Consider the following 6,966-nt stretch of genomic DNA (forward strand, 5'->3'; position numbering starts at 1 on the left):
GGGTGCAGGGTCACGAGTTTGGGACCCCGAATAATATCAAGTTTGAGACGGTAGTGGGTTTTTTTTGGGGCGGACCTAAAACTCGATCCTAATTCCCACTCAACCGGCTTGGTTCACCCAACACCCGTATGCAATGCATCCCACTGTCCAAAAACCCTCGTCTCCACACTTAGCTAGAAATGGCAATAAGTACCTAAATACTCGACGGGTTATACTTAATATTAAGGCGGGTATAAGATGATTTATTTAATCGTCGGTGTTAATGGGCAAGAACATCTATCCATCAGGTAGACATGTACGAGTGGGTACTACTGTAACACTCCGTTTAATCCCTGGACCGGTGGTACTTACTCCTGGTAGCTCTCTAGGATCATATATCGTTCCCACAGACCAACACGGGTCTTTTGTGCGCACTTTGTCCTCACTCATGCGCGTCTGAGAAAACTTCCGGTCGGTCACCCATCCCAAATTGCTCCAAGCCAAGCACGCTTAACTTGGAGGTTCTTTCGAGACAGACTTCCGAAAAAGAAGATGCACCTTGTTGGTATGGATACTCTATTAATTCTATTAAGCATTGGGCCAGGAAATCACCATCCCAGGGGCCAAGATATCACAATCTACCCCCTTAGAAGTCCGACGTCCTCGTCGGTCAACCCCAATCCAGGAACCTCCCCTCTTAGCCACGTCTGTGTGTCTAGTGTCGTCATATGCCATGCCATGTGACTACTCCGGGCCCACATGCGCCATGCGCCATATACCCGAACCTCCTAGCCCACACATGCCCGTAAAACCTCGAGGGTCGGCTCTGATATCACTTGTAACACCACGTCCAATCCCTGGACCGGTGGTACTTACTCCTGACAGCTCTCTAGGATCATATATCGTCCCCACAGACCAACACGGGTCTTTTGTGCGCACTTTGTCCTCACTCATGCGCGCCCGAGAAAACTTCTCGGTCGGTCACCCATCCCAAATTGCTCCAAGCCAAGCACGCTTAACTTAGAGGTTCTTTCGAGACAGGCTTCCGAAAAAGAAGATGCACCTTGTTGGTATGGATACTGTATTAATTCTATTAAGCATTGGGCCAGAAAATCACCATCCCAGGGGCTAGGATATCACAACTACCCATAGTCGTGTACCCATGGGTAATTATACCCGCATGATGCTAAAATAAAATCCTTCTCCGACTATCGTTTGTTTAACTATAAAATTATATAATCATATGGTTTGTTATATTTGAATTTGATTTTTTGTGTGTTTGTTTGATATTTCTAGTGATTTGCATGTTATAATTTGTGACTTACCTAGCTGGTATAGATTACCTGGTGGATAAAATTACTCGTGCGGGTACGTGTACAAATAAGGTTCTATACCTACGGGTGGATATGGGTAACCCAACAGTTAGTATTTTTGATGGGTATGGATATGGAATGCTACTACTCGATGTGTATGTACCCGTTGCCATCCACACTCAACCACCATAAGATCCCCGCGAGTTCGAATCTGGGTTCGAGTTTTTTATGTACAAATAAGATCCCCGCGGGTTCAAATCTAGGTTTTCACTCGTAGTATAATCTGGGTTCGGGTTGGGTCTGTAATTCGGGTTTCGAGGGCAGGGTCTGCGGACACTACACCCCGAACTTGCCCCGTTGCCAACCCAACTATTGGGGGCCTATATTCTTGAAGATCCTCAAAACCCCTTATCACCAAACTGAGAAGGTGTGTTTCAGGTATAATACAACGGATCAACGGAGCTAACCTTCGTCAGAAGCAGCTTGCGAATCAAAAAAGGATAAGATGTGGAGCTTCACTTGTACATAGGCGTTGCGAAGGACTGTGCCGAAGCAGGTAGCTTCAACGTCGAAGGCTTTGATGCATGAAGCAGAGACGAAGATAAAGATTGTGAAAGACTTGATCAACAATATGTATAGATGGATAAGTACAATATTGCCCTTACAATATTTGTAGTCACCATGTAAGTTGTACCCCACGCATTTGTAATTTCACGGAAGCTTTGTGGACACATTTTTAATTTCATAGAAGCTGTACCTCGCGCCTACATGCATAAATTCATCTCTTAGGAGCTCAGAGTACTAATTCGCTAATTCGCTCAGCCTTCAAAGATACCTCCGAGCTATCATTTGGGCAAAGACGAAGGTATGCTTGTAATTGTTTGATATATTGCAAGGAATGCAAAGATATGTGTGGGAACATTCAGATGAGTAACCTGTCTTGACTTTTATTGTTTACTGACCATCCTTGTTTTTATTCATATAACTTCACCCTTTTACCTTCTGCCTTGAATTTGATACCCTTTAGTAATCGAAGGGAGAATCTTATAGTTTAATAACTTGTGTTGCCTTGTTTTTTATACCCTTCAGTAATCAAAAGCAAGTGACCAACATTGGTGCCCACCTCCGGTGAACTCACAATGACCACAACAAAGCTACATCATGCTGCCAAAGAAATTGACAACAACAATCGTCCCACTAGTCCTGAGAGGAGGAAGAGGAGGCCGAAGCTTTGGAGTTATTTTCAACACACATCCAAGAAAGTTGTACTGTGTGTTTTATGGCGAAAACAAAGGCCATACAACAAAAACCTACCAGATAACAATCTAGAAGCAGAAAGAACTTCCTACTGCAGCCGCTCAGCCATCTCAGCCGAATGAAGTATTCAGTACATCTTCGTACTACTCACCTTACATCCCGCAATGTGTCCAACCCCAGGACCCCAAGTTACAACAATCTTCAGCCTCGAATGCTTCAATGTAGGATATGCAACAACACGACAGAAGGGAGGCTCCTAAAGTCAGCACAATTGACAACATAGTCCCAGAAACAAAACACATATGCTAAGGGCCTAAGGGGCTGGGTTAGCAAGATTGAAGCTGCCATTAAAAGCACTCTTACATATCCTTTATCTACTTATGTTTCTTTGCAATTCATTTCCTTCGCATTATGAAGATGCATGCTTCTATCAAACTTGCAAATGTAATAATGTGCTTGCACCTTCGAGTGCAATGAAAAAGTAATGGCACTCCAATGGACCATCGTCCCAAAAACAAAGCATATATGCTACGGGCCTAGGTTTGCAAGATCGAAGCTGCCATTAAAAGCACTCTTACATATCCTTTATCTATCTATGTTTCTTTGCAATTTACTCTCCTTCACATTACGAAGATGAATACTTTTCTATGGAACAATGTGCCTTCACCTTCAAGTGCAATGAAGAAACAATAGCACTCTCGAGGACCTTTGTGTGGAAGGTCAAAAAGACTCCAAAGTAAGGGAATGCAGAGTCAGATTTTTCATCCACTGAAGTAAAGGTGTAAAAGACTCCGAAGTCATTCCTAAGGGAATGCAAATTTAGATGCTTCATACACCGAAGTAAAGGTAAAAGATTCTGAAGTCATTCCTAAGGGAATGAAGAGTAATAAGAAAAAGAACTGAAGTAGAAGTGCTAGAAAAGCTCCGAAGTCGTTCCCAAGGGGATATAGAGCTCGAGTGACAAACACCTAGTAATGGTGAATAAAGATCCAAAGTCGTTTCTAAGGGGATGTAGAGCTCAAGTGAAAAACACCTAGTAAAGGTGAATAAAGCTCCGAAGTCGTTCCTATGGGGATGTAGAGCTCAAGCGAGAAACACCTAGTAACGGTGGATAAGACTTCGAAGTCGTTCCTAAGGGAATGCAGAGTCATAACAAAAAGCATCAAGGTAAGGGTGCTTAAAGAATTCCTAAGTTGTTCTTCTCAAGAGCAATCTGGAAAATATCTTTCCAGATAAAAGTACCAACTATCAAAGCTTATGTGGCTTTGTTCCGCGTGAAAAGTAGGGAATGTGTTTTTTTGCCTTCGGCTAAAAAACCAGTATGTTTTGGTTTCACACACAACAAAGCATTGATAATAAGAACAAAGAAAAGCCAATGTTATCATACATTTGCAAACAAGTTTATTATACAAGTACCAATTTATAAAAAAATGTCCTTCATTAAGAAACCTATAACCTAAAAGAGATGAGCAATTAAGCTTCGAGCATGCTTCACTTCTTCACTTTCTTCTTTGCTTCTTTGCTCTACAGGAAGAAGAACGTAGTAAGTCTTCATCAAGGAATGCTATAATAAGAGGACTTCGAAGATACAAGTCCTAAGGAAAATTCTTCTTCATATAAGCTTCAGCTTTGGAAGCAGCCACTTTTCGGCCACCTTTATCTCAAATATTCATAAAGAACCATTTAACAACATTGAATACTTCCTTCTAAGGCTTCTTTATGTCTTCAACATCCATACTGAAGTCGTCTTTGCTGATTGCCTTGACATGGTCGCAACCTACCTTCTCCAGCACAGAAGCCATGCCGCAAGATACTATCATGGCACAGTAGTCACCTCGGGCATTAATGAAACCTTCAAGCTCCCCTTTTTCTTTCTCCACCCAAGTAAGAGCTCCACCAACATCTCCCCTAGAATAAGAGTCCTCTCTCGAAGTAGCGCCAATAGAGGAAAACACCCTTTTTAGATGGTCACAATGACGAGAGTCAATACCGAAGCAATTATCCTAAAGATGGCTCAAACACTCTAGCAACTTCATGTTTTCCTCGCCCTTGGCACCAATTTCTTCCTTCGCCTTTTCAAGAGTGACACGAAGCTCTTCGACAGTTTTACCTTGTTCTTTAATCTTTGCCATATCTTGTTCATGTGTTTTTCTGCTTCCTTCTTAGCTTCAGCTAGAGCTTAGCTTCAAAGAAGCAATTTCACCATTCTTTTCCTCAAGGGAGCCCTAAAGTTTCTCTACTTCACCTTCAAGCTCCACAATAGCTGATTCGTTTTCAATATCCTCTTGATCCTGCTGAAGCCTTAGAGCTTTGCCTAGCATTAGACCCTATGGGCAGTCACAAAGAAGAAATGGTTAATTACTTGCAATCTTCTCAATGCTACATGATAAAGTGAAGTTTTACCTTGATGCTTGTATAAGCCAAGTTTTGAGAAAGCTTTTGCTTCTTCAATCTGCTCAGCTCTGTCTCAATTTCTGGGAAGCCAATACTTCATTCAACATTCTTAACAATTTTGCCTTCTCTAGAGTCGAGGATGCAGGCTAGGGCATCTTGTCCTCCACTGAAAATCATAGCTCCAGGATTGTAACTGATATCTTCGGCCAGCTCTTTCAACTTTGAGGCCTCTTCTTCGCTCAAATCACCACTGACAAGATGCCTAACAATAAACCCAATATCTTCATCTGTCTCCTTGCTAGAAGAGTGAGCAGGCCCAACCACATCTGGTTTGGAGCAGTACTTAGCTCTTTACGCCCTCTTCGAAGCCCGAAGGTTGTTCAACTTCGGCACTTTTTGCCTCATCTTCCTCCTCCTTTGTTGACGAAGCCCCAAAAATTGCATCGACAAGGTATTCAATTCCTGGGCTCTTCTCCCTAGTTGGGGATTCCTTTGCCATTATAGGTGCCAAAGCATCACCTTTTTTGCCCGTCTCCTTTGCGGTTAATAGCAGACTGGTCAGCTTTGGTCCTAGCGGGCTTATAGTGGAAAAAGGCAAAGGTTGAGTCAATACCTTGAGAGTTCGGCTGTAGCCTAGGGATGAAGTGGAAGTACTCCCTTGTAATTGTGCAGTTGTTTTCTTGGCTTTCTTCTTGAAAGTGGTGGCCTTATCCGAAGGTGGCTCTTCGTCGCTGTTAGTCTCAACATCCTTCATGTTTTCATCGCTAGGCTTACTTTGTTTTCCTTTCTTACTAGCCTTCTTGCTAGATGAATTTACACTCGTCTTTCTTTTTTCTCTAGCTTCAGTGCTTGGGATCGATTTGGAGTAATCTAGGTAGTCAAATTCAATAGGATTCATAACTTTGTTTAGCCTTTTTTCCCTCGGGTCAAATTCAATAGCACCCCTCTTTTTTTCTAGCTTCAGTCATAGGTTCGCCCTCCTTAATAAGATAATTTCCAGCAATCTCATTGTAATTTATTTCTATGAGTTTCAGCCATCGTGAAGAAGGAGCTTTGAATGAAGCTTGCTCCTTGAATTCAAAAGCTAAAGTAACAAGCTCGCCTTATCTAGACTTTACCACCTTCGGTAATTTCCACCTAGTGTGTGTAGGAAAAATTTTCTACACAAGGAATTCTTGGATCAAATACCTAGATCGATCTTCTTGGCAACAACATTGAAAGCTTTGTAGCAATTCTCAGCAGCTTTGCCCATTTCACATTTTGGGCTCTTCAGACTAAAGCTAATTTCCAGTGGACTCATCACCATATCCTTGAAGTCCTCTCGATGTTCAGAATCCACCTCAGCATAGAACCACTCTATCGTCCATTCACCATGCCATTTTGTTTGGTATGCAAGTACTGGGGAAACAATATCCTTTCGGTAGGCGAAGGTATAGCACCCGAAGTTGTTTTGAAGTCCATCTAAAGCTCTGATAGTGCAAATCATGCACTCTGCAGAAGGCATCAATCTTAGTACGAACCCCTTGGCTTCGTGCAGCCCAAATGAAAATGCCAAGCCTAACTATGACATTTGGTTTCAACTGATGCATATAAACTTTATATTTATGTAAAACCTTTGCAATCATCTGATACATCAGCAGCCGAAGGACGACTTGGAAGAATCTTGAAAGGGAAATGTGCCCTTGGGCCATTTCTAAGTATTTTGGTGATTAAGTGCAAACACAAGTGCTTAAATGTGAATCTATGCCCACGGATGAACAAAGTGCAAATCACAAGTAAAGGTATGTTTCTAAGCCTTAGTACATTGGTTTTGAGTACTAATATATTTGTCTAAGTGTTAGAAACAGAGAGAAGAAGAAAAGGAGAATGTTGGCTGTGAACAGCCAACAGGCTGTTTCGGTCTGGGGCACCGGACTGTCCGGTGGTGCACCGGACAGTGTCCGGTGCGCCAGGCTGTCTCGACCTGAAGACGCCGCTCTCGGGAATTTGCCGACGGCGTACGGCTAAAATTCACCGGACTGTC

Source organism: Zea mays, chromosome 4 (genome assembly GCF_902167145.1).
Source record: "Zea mays cultivar B73 chromosome 4, Zm-B73-REFERENCE-NAM-5.0, whole genome shotgun sequence".
NCBI classification, from domain to species: domain Eukaryota; kingdom Viridiplantae; phylum Streptophyta; class Magnoliopsida; order Poales; family Poaceae; genus Zea; species Zea mays.